Below are 21,749 nucleotides of genomic sequence, written 5' to 3'. Positions count from 1 at the left end.
CTGCCATGCCCTTTTGACTAAGCAACTTGAATGGGCTCTGCTAGTGTGCCATCAGTTTGGACTCTGAGGATGGTAATAGCAACAGAACCCTGGCTCTTGGATGGAAAGTACATAAGCCTGCCTTTTGACTGAACCCTTGTTCTCCCCTCTGTTGAGCCCAGACGAGGGTCTCTTTTGCAAACATGCTCAATGTCTTAAGGTGTATAATGTACTGGGTTGTGTTGAGTGTATTTGCATCTTGCTCCTCCCAACCTTCCTGCACCCAAGATTCCCCAGGGCTGGTGCCAATAGAGCAGTGCAAAGGTGAGTGCAATAGCCATATGAGTATGATTAAGAACTGATTAGTGTTAAGAATAACTTTGAATTTAATTAATTTAATTAGTGGGCTAATTAGTTTGAGATAAAATTCATTCTGTACTCAACGAATTAGTGCTGTACTTTTGGGGAAGACACACTGTATTTTTAAATCAAAGTTTTCAATGCAGAAGAAAAAGCTTTAACTATGAATTTGCAACTGGTACCCCCATAACAGATCTTATTTAATACAGGTGTAACATGGGTGATCACCTTCTCTCACATTGTACCACTCAGCCCTTCTTGTCTGAGGTGGATTCCTGTCTGCTGCAAGCTGGCCCAAGAGCTCCTGCTCATTTCACATGAATCACCAAACACCTATTGGATCACAGTGGCTTTCAGTCACTTGTGACTTGGCCCAGATTAGAAATGGTGATTCAGAGTTGAAACACTCTCAATTCTCTTACCATTTAATCCACTGTACCATCCAGATATCCTTCTATCGATGACTGTAGTGATTCTTGTGTTTTGAGAACAAGCCAAGATACTAACCTCTTATTTCATTGAAAGCATGTTGCCTCCGTTTGCCAAGATAGTGCAGAATCTAATGGTTTTACTGGATTAATCATTTATTCTAAATGTTCCGGTATCAGCATTTGTGAGAAATCCATTCTACCATGAGCTTGCTAAGGACTTGCCTGCACAGGACAGAAGTTATTCTGGAATAAGGTAGAGTGTGAATTTAAAATGCAATAGCTATTCTGGAATAACTTCCCGTGTGGACATTTTTATTTCATACGTTTTTTGAATAGCTATTGTCAGTTTTCCTATATACAGAAGCCCTGAAATCCTACTTCTGGAGCATTTTGTCTGAAATGTATAGCTTGTATCTGATTAAGGTGCAAACAATTAAACATGTGTATAATTTCATTTGTGTGAGTAATCCTATTGGTTACATTGGATTAATCACTTGAGTAAATTTATACACATGCCATAAGTGTTTTGCGGGTTTGGAACCTGATATTGCAAATTCCTTGGGGAAGGATCATGTTCTTCCTCTCTTGGTACAGCACCAAGCACACGCGTGCTCTGTAAATTAATAAATCTGCTGAGCGTCAACTGGCTGCCTCCAGACCCTGTAAATGTTGCCTGTTGTTTGTAGCCTCTATTATTTATTTGTTGATTAAACCAACCGAGTACAATTGTGGCTGTCTGAACTTATTGTGAACCAAGGTAGTTTGTCAAATAGACAGTTTTGTCTTACTATAAACTGAGGCCAATATTTTGAAAAATGGGTGCCAGAAAGTTATGCATCTAAAGCTATATTTAGGCACTTAACTAAAATTGACATAATAGATAGTTGAATAAAACTCCCATAATTTTAAGAGGTGCTAAGTGCTTCTGTTATACATTGTTATATAACTTTAGGCATCTGAGTTTGAAAATATGCATTGTTTTCTTGCAAGTTTTGTTAAACAGTGAATTGAGGGCTAGCAAATTGAAGAGCCTTTCTGCACCATGGAGAATAACCCTAGCAAAAATAAATAGCTGTGAATACACATCTGATGAAGAGAAGATAAATAACAATGATTTTTTTTCCAGAAAACATCTGTAGAAACAACAAAATTAAAACAAAAAATACTTTGCTGCAAAAGAACAACTTTTTCTTCTGGAGGACACAAGAATGTTTTTCATTAACATGAATCATGGGAAACATCGCAGCTTCATCTATTCAGGCCTGACATACGATTTCTATCAAGGGCACATTTCGTTTACCCTAGCCTTATTCAGCACTGCTCTTATGCAGCAGTCTCTGCCAGCTGTTTTTACTGCTGTTTGCTAGTAATTGATTGCTTTGTTCCTGGTCTGTGAAATAATGTCACTTAGTCCTTAAGCTTCTAGTGGGCTACTGGTTTCTTTTTTACCAAATATTAATTGTGCCAAAAAATAGAGAGAGGTCCCAAACAAACCCTAGATTTGAACTCCCCTGATTTTTGGTAAAGTTCAGACCCAGATCAGAGTTTTTCAGCTTTGCCTCAGCTCTGCGTATAGTACAGTATATCAAGTATTCCATATCCTTTAACATAACACTAACTTACTAAAATGTCTGCTTCCTTATGTAGCAGCCACATGTTCTATTTTTATCTCACCAGTGAATACAAGAAGTTAAATTACCCACAGAAACAGTTCTCCCATTACTAATGGTCATGTGGCTCCAGGAGCTGGGAGATCAAAAAGGGCAGAGTAAATGTCTGAAAATATCCCTGGGAACAGACAATAAATGGACAGATGTGTGCATTTCACATCAAACAAGTAGAGGAAGAAATAACTAGTAGACACAGTGGCTTTTAGAAAGCTTTTTATGTAAAAAACACTGCTTCTAAAATGAGGAGACATTCGCTTTATGGATTTCCAACATGTCTTACTTGAACCTGTGCATTGTGCCTCCAAAGGACAATTAGGTCTCTCAGACTTTGACAGGACTGCTGTGTGAGTAAACGCTCACCAACACGAGGAAGGATTGAACAGTCTAGTCCACAATAAAGGACAAATTTCAATATCCTTTTAAGTTGATGGAATTTTTACCATTGACTGAAACGGGAACAGAATTTGGTCTTGAGGAAGAATTCAAGTGAAGGGGTAAGTCAAATGGATCTATATAAAGTTGAGGGGGGGGTTGTACACTTTTTTCTTAACTACATTCTATAGTGGGAATGTGCACATGTGTGTTTATTTATATTTAATAGCTGCTCATAAATGTGTAATATAGGTGGTTGGCTTGCAGTTATAGAATGATCCAATATCACTGTCAGCATTCACATTTTTCATGATTTCCTCAACATTAACATATGGTTAATTTCTAGATAAATTCCATGACATAAACAAACAGCAAGGGGTCAGGAATTTATGGCTTGCTCGACTAAGGCCAGGTCTACACTAACAGTTAGGCTGACCAAGCTACATGGCTTAGGGGTGTGAAAATCTACAACCCTGAGCAACAATGTTAAGCTGACCTACACAGCAGTAGGTTGACAGAAGAGGAGGTGTATTAACAACATTGATGGGAGAACCCTTCCTGTCGCTGAAGTGAGTGTCCACATGGACGCATGAGGGCGGCACAGCTGAAGCTGTGATGCTTCAGAGCTCATAGGACATAGCCTAAATGAGTGCTTTGGGTGAACGAATGAATTGTATCAGAAAATAAACTGTGTAAATGAAGAAAAAAAAGTGCTCCTCGTCGATTCATAGATTCCAAGGCAAAAAGGAATCTTTGTGATCATCTAGTCTGATGTCCTTGTATAAAACAGGCCATAGAACTTGCCCAAAGTAATTCCTAGACCATGTCTTATAGAAAAACATCCAAACTTGATTTAAACATGGTCATCGAGAGAATTTACCGTGGCCCTTTATAAATTGTTCCAATGGTTAATTACTCTCACTGTTAAAAATTTACCTTATTTCCAGTCTGAATTTGTTTAGCTTCAACTTCCAGCCATTAGACCATTTTATTCCTTTCACTGCTAGACTGAAGAAATCATTATTAAATATTTGTCCCCCATGTAGGTGTTTATAGACTGTGATCAAGCTACCCCGTTAACTTCTTGCTGTTAAATTAAATAGATAGACCCAAGGAGCTCAATTTCTGTAAGGCATGTTTTCTAATCCTTTAATTATTCTGTGTCTCTTCTCTGAATTCTCTCCAATTTATCAACATCCATCCAGCAGTGGTCACACCAGTGCCAAATACAGAGGCAAAATAAAAAAAAAAAAAATGAGGCATCCTTGTGTCAGCTTAGAGACTAGCAAATTTATTTGGGAATAAGCTTTCGTGGGCTAAAATCCACTTCATCAGATGCATGGAGTGAAAAATACAGTAAGCAGTATATATATTAGAGCACATGAAAAGATGGGAGTTTCCTTACCAAGTGGGGGGTCAGTGCTAATGAGGCCAATTCAATTAAGGTGGAAGTGGCCTATTCTCAACAGTTGACAAGAAAGTGTGAATATCAGCAGAGGGAAAATTACTTTTGGTAGTGACCCATCCACTCCCAGTCTTTATTCAGGCCTAATTTGATGGTATCCAGTTTGCAAATTAATTCCAGTTCTGCAGATTCTCGTTGAAATCTGTTTCTGAATTTTTTTTGTTGAAGAATTGCCACTTTAAAGTCTGTTATTGAGTGTCCAGGGAGATTGAAGTGCTCTCCTACTGGTTTTTGAGTAATGAATGAATAAATAAATAAATAATAAAAATAATTTCTCTCCTCCTACTTTAGATTCCCCTGTTATGCATTCAAGGATTGCATTAGGTCTTTTGGCTACAGCATCATACTGGAAGCTCATGCTCAGGTGATTATCCAAATCTTTTTCAGAGTTACTGCTTCCCAGAATAGAGTTCCCCCAGCATGTAAGTATGGTCTACATTCTTTGTTCCTAGATGTATACATTTACATTTAGTCATATCAGTGACCTGTCCTTTTGATTATTTGCCACTCTCTCAATTGTTGTGTCATCTGTAAACTTTATCAGTGATGATTTTGTTTTCTTTCAGGTCATTAAATAGTGTAGAAACAAGAACTCTGTGAAACCCCACTAGAAACACACCTGTTTGATGATGATTCCCCATTTACAATTACATTTTGAGATCTATCAGTTAGCCAGCTTTTAATCCATTTAATGTGTGCTATGTTAATTTTGTAATCTTTCTAGTTTTTTAATCAAAATGTCATGTAGTATCAAGTCAAATGCTTTACAGAAGTCTAAATATATTGCCACACTATTACCTTTATCAACCAAACTTGCAATCTCATAAAAAAAATATCAAGGTAGTTAGATAGAATCTGTTTTCCATAAACCCATGTGGTTTGCCATTAATTATATAACTCTTCTTTAATTTTTTATTATTCAAGGCCGTTCCATTATCTTGCTTGGTATTGATGTCAGACTCACAGGCCTAATTACTCTGGTCATCCAGTTTACCCTTTTTAAATATTGGTGCAACATTATCTTTCTTCCAGTCTTTGGGAATTTCCCTACTGTTCCAAGACTTATTGAAAATCAACATTAACAGTCCAGCGAGCACCTCATCCAGCTCTTTTAAAACTCTTAGGTGCAAGTTATCCAGATCTGCTGATTTGAAAATGTTTTTGACATTAGTAGCTGTTCTTTAACATCCTCCTGAGGTACTAGAGGAGTGGAAAGAGTGCTATCCTGTGATATGACTACCACATATTTTTTGTTTTTCAGAATAGAAATCTTTATTGAACTTTTTTGCGTTATTATTGATAATTCTACCACTTCTATCTAGTAGTGGACCAATACTATTGTTAGGATTATTTTTGTTTATAATATATTTAAATTCCTTCTTATTGTCCTTAGATTTCTACTTGTGTCCCTTTACTTCCCTTATCATTTTCTACAATTCCTAGCTTCTGATTTATATTCATTACTATCAATTTCCCCTTTCTTCCATTTGTTATATATATTTTTTAAATTTTTATATCTGCCTTCACTTCCCCTGTAAACCAGGTTGCTTTTTAACGAATATGGCCTTCTTCCTCGATTGTGGAATTGTGGTTTTTTGGGCATCTTGTAATTTGTTTTTACACAATTCCCAACTATCATTCACGTTTTTCTGATTAAATTCTTCCTCCCAGATTACTTGGATCAAAATTGTTTTCAGCTTTAGGAAACTGGTCTTTTTAAAGCATCAAGTATATATATCACGGTCCGCAGTTTATTCTGTTTGCATATTATAAATGTGATCAAATCATGATCAGTTGTGCCTAAGCTACCACTAACTTTCAGTTCTGTGATCAGTTCCTCTCTGTTTGTCAAAATGAGGTCTAATATAGAATTCTCTCGTGTTGGACGGGACATTTTTAATTAGGGAATTTTCATCTATAATGTTTAGAAATTTCAAGGACGTTTTAATACTGGCAGCATGAGACCTCCAGCATATGTCACTCCAACATCCCCATGACTACACAACTTTCCCCCCTACATATACAGATAGGTGTATAAGGAGTCCGTCATTCTGTTCACCAATGTGATTTGGTGCCCGAGAAGACACCAACTAATACCCCATCTTGTGCTTCATCTGTTAGGATATTGATCCATAAGCACTCAATATCATTTCTTTCTGACTCGGAAACAGATACTGCCATTTTTAACATAGAGTGCTACTCTTTTCCCCCTTCCTAAATAGGTTATAACCATTTCAATCATGGGAATCATCCCACCAGATTTCAGGTTTCAGTGTTTACCTATTAGATCAAATTTATGCTCATAAATATGCAATTCCAATTCCTCTTCTTTGTTATCCAGGCTCCTAGCATTGGTGTATAGGCAATTAAATAATTTGTTCTCTTTATGTCCTTTAGTTCCTTGATTAATTTTGTTCTCAACATCTCGATTTTGTGCTGAGTGCCCACCGCTTCCCTTTATTTACCCTCTCCTTTTGTTGTTAGTTTAACACCCTGCTGACTATACTAGCCAGCCTGTCCACGAGAAGATTGATTCTCCTTCTACTGAGGTGGAGACCATCCAGACTATATAGCCCCCTCTCCCCGTAGAAAATGGACCAGTGTTTCACAAAACCCTCCACCCTCTTTAAGTTGTATGGATTCAAACATTTTTCAGGGAAACTGAAAAGACTATGCAATATAGAAGATGCCCCTAGAATTGACTTGAGGATACTTGTCCTTAAATATATTAGATATAATAGGCCTTGTAAAGCATCATTACTCCTGGTAATAATGGAAGGAAAGGAAACATTAAGCTACCTGCATATAAAACATTTTAAAGAGACAAGGTGGATGAGGTAATATCTTTTATTGGACCAACTTCTGTTGGTGAGAGAGACAAGCTTTCTTGAACTTACACGGAGCTCTCACCAACAGAAGTTGGTTCAATAAAATATATTACCTCACCCAACCTGTCTCTCTAATATCCTGGGACCAATACAGCTACAACAACACTGAATAAAACATTTTGACAGGGTTTTTTTTTATTCCAGACAGTATACATTATTTTATAAGGAGAAAAAAGATTGTATAGTTGAAAAATAGAACTTGTGACTTCCAATAAATGTGGGTATTAAATAATAAATCATCACAGCACATGATGTTTAGGGTAGTTATGCTAGTGTACTCTAATTGTTTAACAGTCAAAACCAATAAGTGCACTTAATAGAGATCATTTGCTTTTCATTTGAGCACAGAGAGAAACAGTTTAACAGCATTTGTAAATGTTAGTGAGAAGAGTCTATAAAGGATGCTGTCCATTTTGGCAATATTAATTGTAGAACTTTAACCTTTCTACAAAGAAAAGTATTGCGTCATCCGTCCTTACTCAGGTAGGAACCTCAATGAGAGCTTTGCCTGAGTAATGGCTCAAGGATCAGACTGGAATACTCTTTTGAAAGGTATAGTTGATGTCAAACAGTCTTGTTTTTCCCCAGCTCCAAAGCATGCACTGCCACGCCCAGTCTTTTGCACAGAGGTCTATTTCTTTAACAGAGGTTAGCAAACAAACAGAAAGTCTTTTAACTCAATCCTGGGCCCCCCTTCCCTGGGGTCTCTAGCACTTTATCTCCTGGCAGCTTCCTAGTCTCAGTTAGTTTTGCTCCTTTCTTGGAGCAACAGCCCCAGGACTGCTTCTCTGGGTCCCTGGCTCCTTACTGCAGGGACCCAGCTCAGCAGCTAACTCCACTCCAGCGTGGGCCTTTTCTCCCCAAGGCACAGCCTTTCTCAGTCCTTCCTCAAGCTTGTTCTCTAGTAGCTTTTATAGGTTCAGGAGTAGCCTTGCCCTGTTATTTGGCTGGATTTGGGCTCATCTGCTCCGGTCCAGTGGAGCTGGGCTTAGTCTATCCACAGAGCCCAGCTACCCCATGACAATCGATCATAGAATCATAGAGTTGTAGGGCTGGAAGGGTCCTCAAGAGGTCATCTAGTCCATCCGCGTGCGCTGAGGCAGGACCAAGGAAACCTAGACCATCCCTGACAGGTGTTTGGAAATTTTTAAGAACAACGTCTCTTGGTAACTTATTCCAATGCTTAACTCTCCTCAGAGTTAGAAATTTTCCCCAATATCTAACTTAAATTTCCCTTTCTGCTGATTAAGCCAATTACTTTGTGTCTTGCCTTCAGTGGACATGGAGAACAATTGATCATTGTTTTCTTTAGAACAGCCCTGAACATCTTTGAAAACTATTAAGTCCCCTTTCAGTCTTCTTTTCTCAAAATGAAACATGCCTAGTTTTTTTTCCCTCCTAGCTCAGGCTTTTATAAACCTATCATTGCTTTTGTAGCTCTCCTCTGGACTCCCATTTGTTCACATCTTTCCTAAAGTGTGACCCCCAAAACTGCACACAATGCTCTGGATTCAGCAGGGGGTAGCTATGAAGTCTGCCAGAGTTTGTACGGCCACCAGCACGGGAGCCACTCCAGTGTTGAGTAGTGTGGGACAAGTTACCTCCCGTGTCTTACATATGAGGCTCTTTTTTATATACCCCAGGATAATATTAGTCTTTTTGCAGCTGCATCACACTATTGGTTTATATCCACTGTACACTCCCTCCACTGCACCAGGATCCTTTTCTGCAGTACTACTTCCTAGCCATTTATTTCCCATTTTGTATTTGTGGATTTGATTTCTTCTTCCTAAATGTTCTTTGATCTTGTCTTTATTGAATTTTGTCTTGTTGATTTCAAACCCATTCTCCAATTTATCAAGGTCATTTTGAATTCTAATCCTGTCCTTCAGAGAGCTTGTAACCCCCTTCTCCAACATGGTGTCATCCACAAATTCGAGAAGCATACTCTCCATTCCACTGTTCATTTTCCACTATGAAAATATTGCATTCTGAAGGATACACCCGTGTGGGATCCCGCTAGGTACATTCTCCCAGCTGATTATATGATTTGCCCATTATCTGTCTTCTGGTCTGCTCAATGGGCAGCACAACAATGCACTGTCCTGGCTCAAGACACATTGCAATGCCATGGCTAGCCCTTTGAATATGTGTAAAAATAAGAATGTAAACATTTTACAACCAAGGTAGTTGTTGTACTGGTTCAGATATCCGTTTGCATGAAATCTCCATATGCTAGCTGAGAATGTTGTCAATTGTCAGTCAAAGTGCCTCCCAATCCTATAAGCATATTCCAGCAAATTTCTGTTGCAGCAAAATCTCCAGGTGGTTCTTCAGGGTCACCAGCAATGCAAATCTGCTTGGTCCACCTTTTTTCAGCTGACTGAACCCCTCTATTCAGCAAAATGTAAAGAGGTGACCATTAGCAGAAACATCTCTCTAGCGTAGATTGCTGGGTCTCCTCCACAGTATGGAAAGCCACTTCTCTTTTCCATGCTGGAACTTTGAAAACTGCTATGTTCTCCACATGTTGGCCAGCCTTGAGAGAAGAAATTGTAAACTAGAAAAATAGCCGGGGAAGGAATTACCCCACCTCTTGTTGAGACAGTGTGAACATTTTAAATTGTTAAAAGCAGTTTTCTTACCATTATTAACTGCTGTTCCTTCCTCATGGGCTGTAAAAGTTGTCTTAGATGAAAAGATAGTGAGACAGTTAAATTCTTGGAATGCTGAAATGTATCAATATTGTGGCCTTCTACAGCAAAGTTATGTTACGTGGGAGTATTTCCAGGTTTGTCCCAAAGGCCCAAATATAATGCTTTCCTTCCCTTTGAATTGGCAGGATCTACAGCTCCTGACAGTAAAACTATGCTGCCAAGAGGGCAGGCGCAGCACCCCAAACACCACAGAAGTAGATGGAGAAGGACTCTGAAAAAGCTGCTCATAGGGATGTACAGGAGAAACTCAGAGTAATTTGAATTCCATCAGGCAAGGAAAGAGCGGGCTCTTCAGCAGAAGGAGACACTTATGAACTGGTTCATGGACATGGAGATGCGCCATAGGGAACAGAAGCATCCCTTAATGGAGAGGTTCATCGAATTGGTGGCTGAAAGAGTGTGGTATCCTATCCACCTCCTGCTAAGGCCCCAGAGCCCGCCCACCTCCTCTGACTTCTGTTCAGGGTGCTACCAAACTGGCGGATCCTGTTGCAGTGACCCACCCCTAACAGAGCAGAAGGAGAATGATGAGCTGGCGGGAGACCCAGAACACCACCATGGATAACCCCTAACTCCCTTGCTGGAGAAGTCCCTGGTTCTCACCAAGAGTCAGTGTCCCCTGTCGTTCACCCCTTCTGATGAGGAGAGGAAGGAGATGGGTGCAAATATGCTAAGCTGTGAGCAATGTTCTCAGTTGTTAACAGTGACTTTGGTAAACATATGTTATAGTTCTGAGGTAAGAATCCTCTCATTAAACCTTCTGCTTTTAATAATAATAAAATAATAATAACTTTTAATAAATTTGCTTTAACTGTGTGTTGCTCTCTGGAGCCCAGGGAGATGATTGATGAACCCGGCAAGCTGAGTATCAGATACTGCCTCCTCAGCTGCCTGAGAACCTGCATGGCACATATAAAAAGCTCAGTGTTCTTCCGCTGAGCAGCTGGGGGTCTCAGGAGGAGAGGCATGCCATATTTCTCATTCTCCAGACGGGGTTGCTCGGGCCAGACTGGGGCTGGGGTGGCTCGGGCGGCTGGGGCTGCATGCTCGGGTTGGCCGGCCGGCCAGCATGCCCACACAGCTGGGGTCGGTTTGGGCAACCAGTGCGGATGGGGGAGGCCCAGGACTACTCCGGCGGTGGGGGGTGGGGGTTCGGGCTTCTGGCCAGCCCAGGGCTTCTTCGGCTGTTGGGTGGGAGGCTCATGGCTCTGGCCATAGGAGGCAGGGCCTCTTGCAGAAGAGGTGGGGTTGGAGGCTAGCCTCCCTGAAGGAGGGAAGTCCACCCTCCACCCATGGCCACAAGCTTCCCACCTCACATAATGCGTAAAAAATATGGTGCCACTGTAGTGCAAATATTTTTGAGTCTCCCCTTCCCCGCAAGATTCAGAAATCCGTTAAGTTGTATGGTGCAATGTATGGCATTATGTGCTTTAAAAAGCACTGCTAATTTTCTATGCAGCAGATGTTTAAAACAAACAAAAAGGGGTCAATCAATATCTTACGGGCTTTATTACACATGTTGAAAATCTAAACCCAATAATAAAGAAAGAGGGAATATGGCAATAACAGCATCTGCCTGTATACTCCTCCCACGCAAAAACAAACAAACTTTAAGCAGTTTCAACCATGCCAGGGAGCAGTGCTCTCTAACAGCCATTAATTGTATTTACCACTGCTGACAAGAATAGGTCAGAAAACACAATGGATGCAATACTCTCCAACCGAAGCAGCAAACCGTCATAAACTTGTTAAAAAAGCTCCCAATAAGAGAGCTAACAAAGTGTGTATAGTAAAGTCAAAAACATGGCACAATGACCATATAACTCGGCTGCCATGCTACATGGCACAAATCCAACCCCAACACGCTAACCCAGTGGAGGTGCTCTGCTATCATTGGCTATAATGTATGCCATGTCACATGAACGAATGGCTAATGACCTTCGGCTACAGGCGAAAAAAACCCTCGCAAAGCTATATAGCCCCATAAACATGTACCCTCATATTTTTCCAGCAGCTTTACATCTTGTGTCCCTGTTGTGCCAAGATGTGTGCCCGTATGGCATCTCTGATTTCCCTTGCCCATTGGGAACCAGGCCCAGTTTACCTATAGTTGGGATCCAGCTGCCTGTACAGAGTTTGTAAACTAGAGTTATCCTGAGTCCACTTGGGATGGAACCAATTCCCTTTACCCAGCAGCAGGCAACAATTATACAGACAGGATTTGCCACATTGACATCCAGCTGGGTGCACTGGCTTCCCTAATGAACTTTCAGCCTATCAAATGTCCACTCCATGACCATTCTGCAGGTACTTTACTTGTAGCTGAATTCCTTTTCTCAGGGTTATTGCTGTTGGGGTATTCTTTTAGGAGCCAAGTTTGGAGTGTGTATAACAGTTAGCACAGACATGCCATACAGAACCATATTATTTCTGAAAAATAAAATCCCTTCTTCCCCCTTCAAGTACAATCCTGATCTTCTCAACATCCTGGTGTCATGCCCTTTCTCAAGTTTTCCACATTTGTATTCAGGAATCAGCCTCTGTAGTCCACTAAATCTTGCAGGACGATCAAATAGTAACATTTTCCATTCACATACTCACTTGACCCGTGTGGTGGGCAAAGTACTGGGGTACAGGTGCCATTACTGGCCCCTGCACGGTTTGGAAAGTCCATCCTTGGAAACTCAGCTATTATTGCTAGAACTTTTCTTATGGCAACCATTGTGGGTAAACAACAATGTTAACTGCCTCACAGACATGCAAAACCACAACCCCCAATCATGGACGTTCCAACCCCAAAATGGTTTGCACTGAATCTATAGCTTGCCAGATTCCACAGGGCAATCGCCACCTGATTCTACAGTCATATAGCTTCCATGAAGCAAGTGTTCAGGTGCTGGAGGGTTGGTGCAAGATCTTCAGACACTTCCATTAAAGTCTGTTTCCCCATTCAGACCTTCTGAAGCCACCTGCTAGTCATCCCAGGTTTCCAAAACTATATGATCCCACCAGACGGTGCTGGTGCTCCTGCATCAGATGCATACTGACATTCACCGTATCTGTATAGTGTGACCTGAAAGACATGTCATTGAAACCTCAAGGTCAGCTGCCATTAACATATCACCCAATGCTACCCAAATTCCATTCAGCATCTCGGCGATTGCCTACTCCATTGCCTAACCATTTGTCCCTCAATAAGGAGCAGGAGCAGAACTGGATCATCATCCCGTTACTTCATGTCTTCCACCCAGTTTTGCAGGAATAACAGTGAGATGTGACGTAATCAGAAATTGCCATTGGCAAATGTGTAAAGGCAGGTGACAGTACCAACAAAACACAGGAGAGCAGGTCTTAGAGTGTCTTTCTATGATGCAGAGAACCCAAGATACCTCCCTAAGTGGTAGTGCTAATGTTATGTAACAATAGCACTATGTCGATGCAGGTATGCGCGTGTATACAGTGTTAGACCCGTGTCCAGCACAATGTGGATGGTCAGGCATGGGTATGGAAAGTACACAGGAGAATTACATGCTTCACTACTTGGGTATGTGCATAAGTGTAGACAGAGCTATAAAGTTAGCTGAAAAATAGTGGAGAAAAAATGGTGCACATTTTGTCAAATTTTCCATTTTTTCCATTAAAATTCAAACTTTTTGATTTAAAACCATTAAAATTTTAAAACCCTAGAAATTTTCCACAGTTCTAATGTGATTTTTTTAATATATCAATACAAGCACCTGGAAAATGCATACCATTAAAGAAAAAGCCCATCCAACTCTATGCTTTCTCCATTCATTACAGAGTCTCAAGAGGGTCAAATTTCATTTGAACTTTACATTACATCACCAGGTGGAGAACTGTCATTTTAATCGCAGCATTAATGGCCATACAAATTGACTTTGTTGCTCCCTCCTGCCCCATCCTGGGACAGACTGATTATGGGCTATGGATCTCAAGGTTTTTTACTATCAGTGTTTACTAATATTCAATAGTAAAAGAAAAATAACATGAGAGTGATGAACTGTTGACTTCATACTTTTGGGCACTTGGGTGTGCCATTTTGTGATGTCCCAAAAATAGAAATTCAGGGCCTAAATGCACACAACTGTTACCAGCTAGAGTAATGTAATGCAACTAGAGATATAGCATTGAGGACCTTCTTCAAAAAGACAGGCTCCTAGCAGCAGAGTTGAAGGGAAAGTCCGTAGAAGCTGGAAATGAAAAAGAACTATTAAGTCAACCATTTTATTCCACAGCAAATGTAGGATTGTTCCCTACAGTACATTATGATGCTCATGATTATATTAACCTTATGTTCTACGTTTTATTATAGAAACCACTTTTTTTCATCTGTCCAGAGCGTGCTTTCTGTCTGTCTAGGTTCATAAACAGCACCCACCGTCTTTGTCATTAGCAAATTCATTCCTTTTCATTTGAAAATGTCCATGCCGGGTATCTTTCCGAAGGCAAATATTTGTGGAAAATTTGATTACAAATATATTTTTTGAGCTATGTAAGTGAGAAACAGTACACTCTTCACAGCTGCTACAGTCATAGAATTTGTACTTAAACCCTGGCTTATGTACGTCCCACTGAGGGCTATGAGTCAAGCCAAATTTTAAATAAACTCATTCAGTAGTTTTAAAGTTCTGAATGCTTAAAATCAGTAAATATTTCCTCAAATTAGGACAACAGATGCCAATAGCATTTGGAAAGTATCAGGAGATTTCAGAGTTTGGGACGGTCCCACAATTATGTGTCACTTCTACCAAAGGTATCAGAGGGGTAGCCGTGTTAGTCTGAATCTGTAAAAAGCAACAGAGGGTCCTGTGGCACCTTTAAGACTAACAGAAGTATTGGGAGCATAAGCTTTCGTGGGTAAGAACCTCACTTCTTCAGATGCAAGCCCCTTGCGTCTGAAGAAGTGAGGTTCTTACCCACGAAAGCTTATGCTCCCAATACTTCTGTTAGTCTCAAAGGTGCCCCAGGACCCTCTGTTGCTTTCTACCAAAGGGCTGTTAACGCTGGTCCCAAATCTATCTGTCCCTTTAATCGAGTTCATAGCACTTCACTGTTATTCCCTGCAAAACTGGGTGAAAGACATGGAGCAATGGGAGGATGATCTGGTTCTGCACCTTATCGTAGCACAAATCCAGTGGCGTAGGCAATCACCAAGACGCTGAATGGAATTTATTACTTAGCAATTTGTATTGTAGTAATGCTTAATGGTCCCAATTCGTGATCTGGGCCTTATTATCCTAAGCACTGGGTACACATAAAACAGAAAGACATTTACTGTCCCAAAGAGCTTCCCATCTATGTCAGTGTTTGCGAAATATATGGCACTACATACATTTATTGTTATTAGTAATAATAGGGATCCCCGCAGACTTAATGGTGGCAGGACCAGTAAGAAAGTCTTTTGATCAAGGAATCTATCTTGTCTCTGCAAGATGAATAGCTCAGAGTTGTTCTCTTTATTATTTTCTATCTTAGTCCTTCTCAACCATGTTATTTTTTATTTTTAGCTTAAAACAAGGAAATTCCATAAAAATAGCTGTGAGAACTCACTCAAAAATCAGGTTGTTCCCAAAGTTAAGGTTGAACACTGAAGCTTCACTGTGCATAAGCCTTTAAGACATGGTCTTTTCCATTATACTGCATATTTGGAAAAATAATAAAATTCAAGCTGGCATTTCTGGACAGGTGGAGGCCACCTAACTTTGGGAATTTCCTAGGTTTTGAGTGCTTGTGACAGCATATTAATGTTGCAATAAATATAGATTTATTTACATGTTGTCCAGCCTAGCTTTAAATTAGATTTATATAGGAGCCATGCAGCCATGTAAGCATGGGGTTGAGGGAGCTGGGAAGCAGCAGAGACTCTGTGTGTCCAAAGCCATGTAGCTCTTGAGATCTCCCTAGATGGGACATCCATGGGACTGAGCTGAACACTACCTAATCCATGGTGGGAAAGATTGGAGATAGTAAAACTCTGTGCATACAGTGGGATGGTTCAGAGGATACTTGTGCAGTCTCTTATCCTCTAAGCAGATTTTATCCACACCTTTCCTCTTTCAAGGCTCTCCTTAAAAGTCACTTCTTCAAAAGGGCTGCTAACCTGGTCCCCAAATCTATCCATCCCTATAATCATGGAGTCAATAGTCCCACCCCTATCCCTCTTGCAAACCATGATCTTCACACATGCTTATTCAGGACCAGTACAGAAGATCTCCTCCATTAATGTTTCCTGCCTCTGCACTGCTCTACCCATTCCCATTCATCTGAAGGCCCAATGTCAAGCTTAGGTGTTGCAGAGGGCCTTGGACTCTACAGAAAGGTGAATTTTATCCTTCTAGAGGAAGTGTTATTTCTCAATCCATCATCCTGATTCCTGGTATGTTACTTGGCAAGGAAACATATTTCATAGTGAATAGAGGGTCAGTTTATCCTGACCAGGATAATTTAGGAAATGCTTCCCAGTTTTGGCATCCCACAGAAGGCGTGCTTTGGCCCTTTTTGAGAAGAGAAATAAGTATGAAGCACTCTTACTTACAGTTCAGTTTTGGTTTATTATAACAGATGCAGCTTTTGCTATTTCATTTATTGTTATTGCAAATTTTTCAGTAAAACTGAATTCTAGCTCCCCACGTAGGCTAGCAGACTTTCTTCTAATGTCGTAGTGTCAAAAATAAATAAATAAATAAAAAACCAATAAATAAAACAAGGTGTGAGGAGGGATTTGTTAGGTGGGTTTCCCCAAATTCTTGCAGTTTTCAGCCAACTATGGTGTTCTTCATTTTTTTGTAACCCTCCTATGCGTCATTCATGTGACATGGAAACAATTACATTAAAATGCAGATGTAGATTCCAGTAATCTCTTTGGAATAGACAAATAGACTTTGAAATAATTTATAAATGATGCACAAAATCTGCGTGCCATCTGCTCGCTGATGGAGGAAAAACACGTTTCTCCCAACAGGCTTTTTATGTACAATATTGCTATTTTCACATAGTGAGGAGAAAAAAAACAACAGCTAGCCAAGCAGTCTTGGAGTTTAACTCACTCAGATATGCTCAGAGGGTTACGGTGTGATGAACCATTGTGCGGGTCCTTAGGGAAAGGGCAGGGCACGTGCAAGAAACCTTTCTCTCCTCCCACTGTTCCTTGTGCCATCTGTGCCAGGATCACTCACAACAGTTTCTTTAGGCAAGCACTGATTTCCTTTTCTTCCCCCCAGCAAACAAGTGGCCTGAAATGAAGGTAAGGAGGTACCTGAAGGCAGGGCAGGGTTATAGCATCAACCCACCAGGGGGAGCAATCTGCATCATTTCACTGGATATTGCAAAATGTTCAGTGTGTGTTGCACCAAGTAACCTCAAGATGGACTGTATCTCCTCAAGCACAAGTTCTTCCATTGCTCCTCTAGCGTCAGTATCGTTCTGCACTGCCTCCTACCCAGGACTGTGTAAATTTGTACAATCTCTTTCCTAGAGCCCCGGGCGTGGAATGTGTTATCTTGAGTATCTGCCGTAATTCGGGAGAAAACAAGAGCTCTTATTGCTCCTGTGTTACCTGATGCAACATTTAAAAACTGGAAAATGTGAAGTCCATTTGAAATATTAATTTTACACATTGGCATAATGCATGCGACTAGCTTCACAGCAATGTGGCCTTTTAATTAACAAAGCCAGTATCTCAGAGTGGGCCTGAGTTTGTAAGGTGCAGCGAGCCCCCAATATCTGCTGACTTCAAATGCAGTTGAGCTCACTCAATATCTTGCAAGATTGAGCCCAGGAAGAGGGCACCTTAGATTTTTGAACATTTAAAACAAACGCTGACCTTATAGAGACCCTGATTCTGCTCCCACTGAAGTCAATGGCATAACTCCTTTGAGTTCAGTAGGAGCAGGCTCACACTCTAAATGTAATGGTTTAGGGGTCATCTCTATGGGTTTTAATTCTGTTGAGCCTCACGTGAATAATCCCATTGAAATGAATGGGATTACTCACATGAATAAATGCTCCCCAGTGTGCACAACTGAGCCCTCGCTATGGTTTTGTGCTTGTTGGTGGCATAGAGGGGGCAGATTCTGCCAGACTCACTGCCACTGAGTTGTCCTTTGCTCTCGGAATAGTCCCACTGAAATTGATGTGATTGCAGGTGGAATAATGTCCTGCCAAAAATGAGCAAGGATATCAGAATTTGGCACGCTGTGATTTCAGTGTCCTAGGATGAGGAACTGTTTGGCTCATTTGTAACTTCAGTAGAGGACTCTGTAGTGCAGCAGTTTTGCCACACAGGATTCACACAAGTTTTACGTTACCATTGTCTGTTCAATGTGCGGAACATTGGCTGTGTGACTGCCATAAAACTTTCTTTTGTAATTTATTTATCTAGAAAACCTCAGTTTACATGCAATGTCTGGTTTCCAGTGAGGTCTTGCTTTTGTTTCCAGCTGGGCTGATGGAAGAAGTCAAATGATTTGCAGAAGGTCACCTGGTGATGTTAGCCAATGTCTCAGGCCAAATTATAATCCAGTTCCTTCCTGGCTGCTGGGTTTTTCTTTATTTGTTTGTTCCCCCTCCCCCCGCAACCACAAATTTATGCTATCTCCTTAATGGAAGTTGAAAAGCTAAGCTCCATGTATTGTCTTGGAAACATATCTCATACAGTGGTAATGCTACATGACTGTACTCAGGTGAAATCTAAGAGGGACAATATCTTATCAGCAGGAGACTATTTTGCTGGAGACAGGGACCAAGGACATGAGAGTTTGGCTGCTTACTTTAGCTATGGAGACAAGCATCTTTATGGCCCCCACTTAATTTACATTTTATTACATTTTAATATTTGTGAATATTTGATTGGTTCTGGCTTTTGGCCTACCCCACAATCATGGAGTTTTAAATCCACTCTGAAATACACATTTCTTCCTCTCAGATTGTCAAGGGCCCTATACTTTTTTTTCGGGAAGTACAGTGGCAGAACAGCTGGATTAATGGTGGAAGGGTTAGGGTTAGGCAGGGGCAATAAGAAAGGAAGGGAATACTTAACATTAAAATCTAGCCCTGGAGATAGAGCACAGCCAACTTCAGGGAAATAAGTGTCATATAGTGTTTAACTATGAAGTCTTCTAGAATTGGTCAGCACTGGAGCAGACCCTAATGCAATGATGGGGACTGTGCTGTTGCGTGAGAGGGAGGAGCAACGTGGCTCTAAACTCACCTCAAATGCCTTGCGATTAGGACCATAGGCCCTACCCTTCATTACCAAGGAATTGAAGCAGAGAAAATAGAATGTAGCAAACCAGGTCTTTCTTATTTTATTGGCTAGACTCACATACAATGCATAACAGCACATCTCTTTGTTTCAGGTGCCAAATCTTCTGGGTTTTTATTCTGGCGGTGGGCTTTTCTTTCAAGTAATTATTTATAAATTAATGAATGTTATTAATCTAGTTTGGGGGGGGGGAAGGGCCATTTCATGTTCATTGTATTTGTGGGTGTTACATGCAGTATTGAGTACAGTATTGCCAATCCCGAAGGTTCAAAAATTATGTCAGACCCCAAACATTCATGAGATTGTCTTAAAAATCATGAGAACTTTTTCTACAAAAATTATATTGTGTTATTTTTGGTTGGCCTTTTGGTTTATACACTCGTTCTGACGCACTCTCCCGTGTGTGTGTGTGTGTGTGTGTGTGTCAATTACTGGGTTGCCAATTTTCCCAAATGTACAGAGCAAGGTGGATTTTGGCAGGAGATCTCACCCCACATCTTCCCACCTTTCCAAGTCCCCCAAATCAACACTGTCCACCAAACCCCAAATCAGTTCTCTCCCTCCCCAGCTTCACCCCAGCTCCTCCTGCAGGTCCTGGGGTTTGTCACCCCTCTCTCCCAGGCTTGAGGGAGGAACTGCAGTGAGGACTCCTTATCCCCATTCCAGGCTGAGGGGGCAGCTTGAGGGATTCTTCACCTCCCTCTCTCCCTTCCCCTGCCAGGTAATACGGGGAGGGAGAAAGAAGGGGAGAAGCGGAGGAACCACAGGAGGGGAAGGAGGGAGACGGCCTACCCTGAGCTGCTTGCCTCTGTTTGCTCCCTCTTCCCCTACCCCCTACTGTGAGAATGATGTCAGTTCTTGAGGGGAGGGTGAAAAGGTCTTGCTCGCCCTGATTGGCTGCTCTTTCCCAGGACGTGGGGAAGGAAGCCAATCAGAAGGGGGCTATTCCTAGGCAGGGCTTAAATATTAAAGAGGGCTAGAACTTTTCAGGTCACCTTTCGCCTGACTCCAGCCCTAACAGAAGTCCCATAACACTCAAAAAAATCTTGAGGATTGGCAACACTTTGTATAGCAACAAGTGAGCACAACTTCCACTACATGGCAACTGAACCATTGCTAAATTATACCCCTAAACATCCATCCCTATAGCAAGGGTCTGACACACAAGTGCCCAGGCAAGTAATTTGAATTTTTTTCCCTCCTGTAGTCACGTGATCCATGCCAGGGTGACAAAGCTCAATCTCTCTGTCACATGACAGGGATCAGTATCCACTGATTGCCCTGACAACTGCTTTTAAATAGAGTTCATCATATAATCTGAAGCTGCGGAACACCCTGGAATTTCTATGACAGATAAGACCAGTCAGTGGGCCAGCTGCTTCCTGCAGTAGATGTAGCCATCACTAATCATTACTAAATGTTTCTATCGGGGTGGGAAGGTACAGATGGAAGCAGACTCAACAGGAGGAAGAACATTTCATTCTACTGGCAAAGTCTTTAAAGATAACTGGCAATAATTACAAAAAAAAAAAAAAGAATGCATACTGCTTGCAGGCCTAAAATAAGACATTCCTGCTTCTCGCACTCTGTGTTCCAGTTGCCTTCATTGACTGTATTTCTTTGATCCACATATCTGGAATTATTTGTTTGTATATTGCTAGTACAATGTATAACTCTAATAATGTCGATCACTTTAAAGGAGTTTGGGATATTTTGAGGCTATCGCATTTTTCTTAATTTCTTTTTCTATCTGTCCACTGCTACTAACCAATTCTTCCTGGTTTATAATGATGACAGTTTAATTCCTAGGGACAAAGGGGTTTTAAAAATATTTCAGTGAAGCATTTAGAATAGAGCTGCTTGAAATTTCTTGAAATTCAGGTTTCTAATGGGAAAAAATGTCTAAAATTAGATTTTTCGATTTAAAGATCAGGAGTGGGTGGAACCCTGTAGATTTTAATGCAATTTTTTTTAGAGTTTTCTAATTGTTGTAGAGCTGGTTGGGATTTCTAGATAATTGAAAAACTATGATTTTCAAAATGTTAAAAAAGTGTAGTTCTGTCCTATAGGAAAGGTACACTTGCCTGCATAACAAAATAATGATTTTAATTTAAAACTGAACTCAGAGCCAACCTGGGTAACTTTGAAGAAGGATACTTTACCATAGGCAAGGCGATAAATCTATTTATTTTTAGATTGGGTGATTTGGTTTCTTCATGAAGTGAGAGCATGATATCACTAGTGGAGCCAGGAAATCCAATTCTGATCTTTAGCATCTTCGTTACCTTGAGTTTCAGTGTTTCAATCCTTACTCTTGTGAACAGCCTAATTGATTTCAATGTAACAGGAGCAGAATCGGCCCTAATTAATTAAGCCTTGCAGTGTACCTGCAAGGTAGGGAAATATTATCATACATCTTCAATGGGGGAAAATGATGCTCAAAGAGCAGAAATGATTTGTCAGAGCTCATATAGCTCTCAGAGTATGTCTATACTGCAATTAAAAACCCATGGCTGGCCAAGGGGCAAAGGGGCTGTTTAATTGCAGCGTAGACATTTGAGCTCGGTCTGCAGTCTGAGTTTTG

The 21,749-nt window shown here is 40.8% G+C and overlaps 1 long non-coding RNA gene across 1 annotated transcript; it reads left to right on the top strand.

Moving 5' to 3' along the window:
- Positions 1-1,953: 1,953 nt before the first annotated feature.
- LOC128834883 (uncharacterized) lies at positions 1,954-10,576 on the top strand. The gene is made up of 3 exons (XR_008444514.1): positions 1,954-2,934; positions 4,569-4,641; positions 10,008-10,576. It is a non-coding gene; the product is annotated as an uncharacterized LOC128834883 (long non-coding RNA).
- The last annotated feature ends 11,173 nt before the right edge of the window (positions 10,577-21,749 follow it).

This window comes from Malaclemys terrapin, chromosome 3 (assembly GCF_027887155.1).
Source record: "Malaclemys terrapin pileata isolate rMalTer1 chromosome 3, rMalTer1.hap1, whole genome shotgun sequence".
Lineage (NCBI taxonomy): Eukaryota > Metazoa > Chordata > Testudines > Emydidae > Malaclemys > Malaclemys terrapin.
The sequence above is the reverse complement of the archived record's forward strand: the minus strand, read 5'-3'. Positions and strand labels throughout refer to the sequence as shown.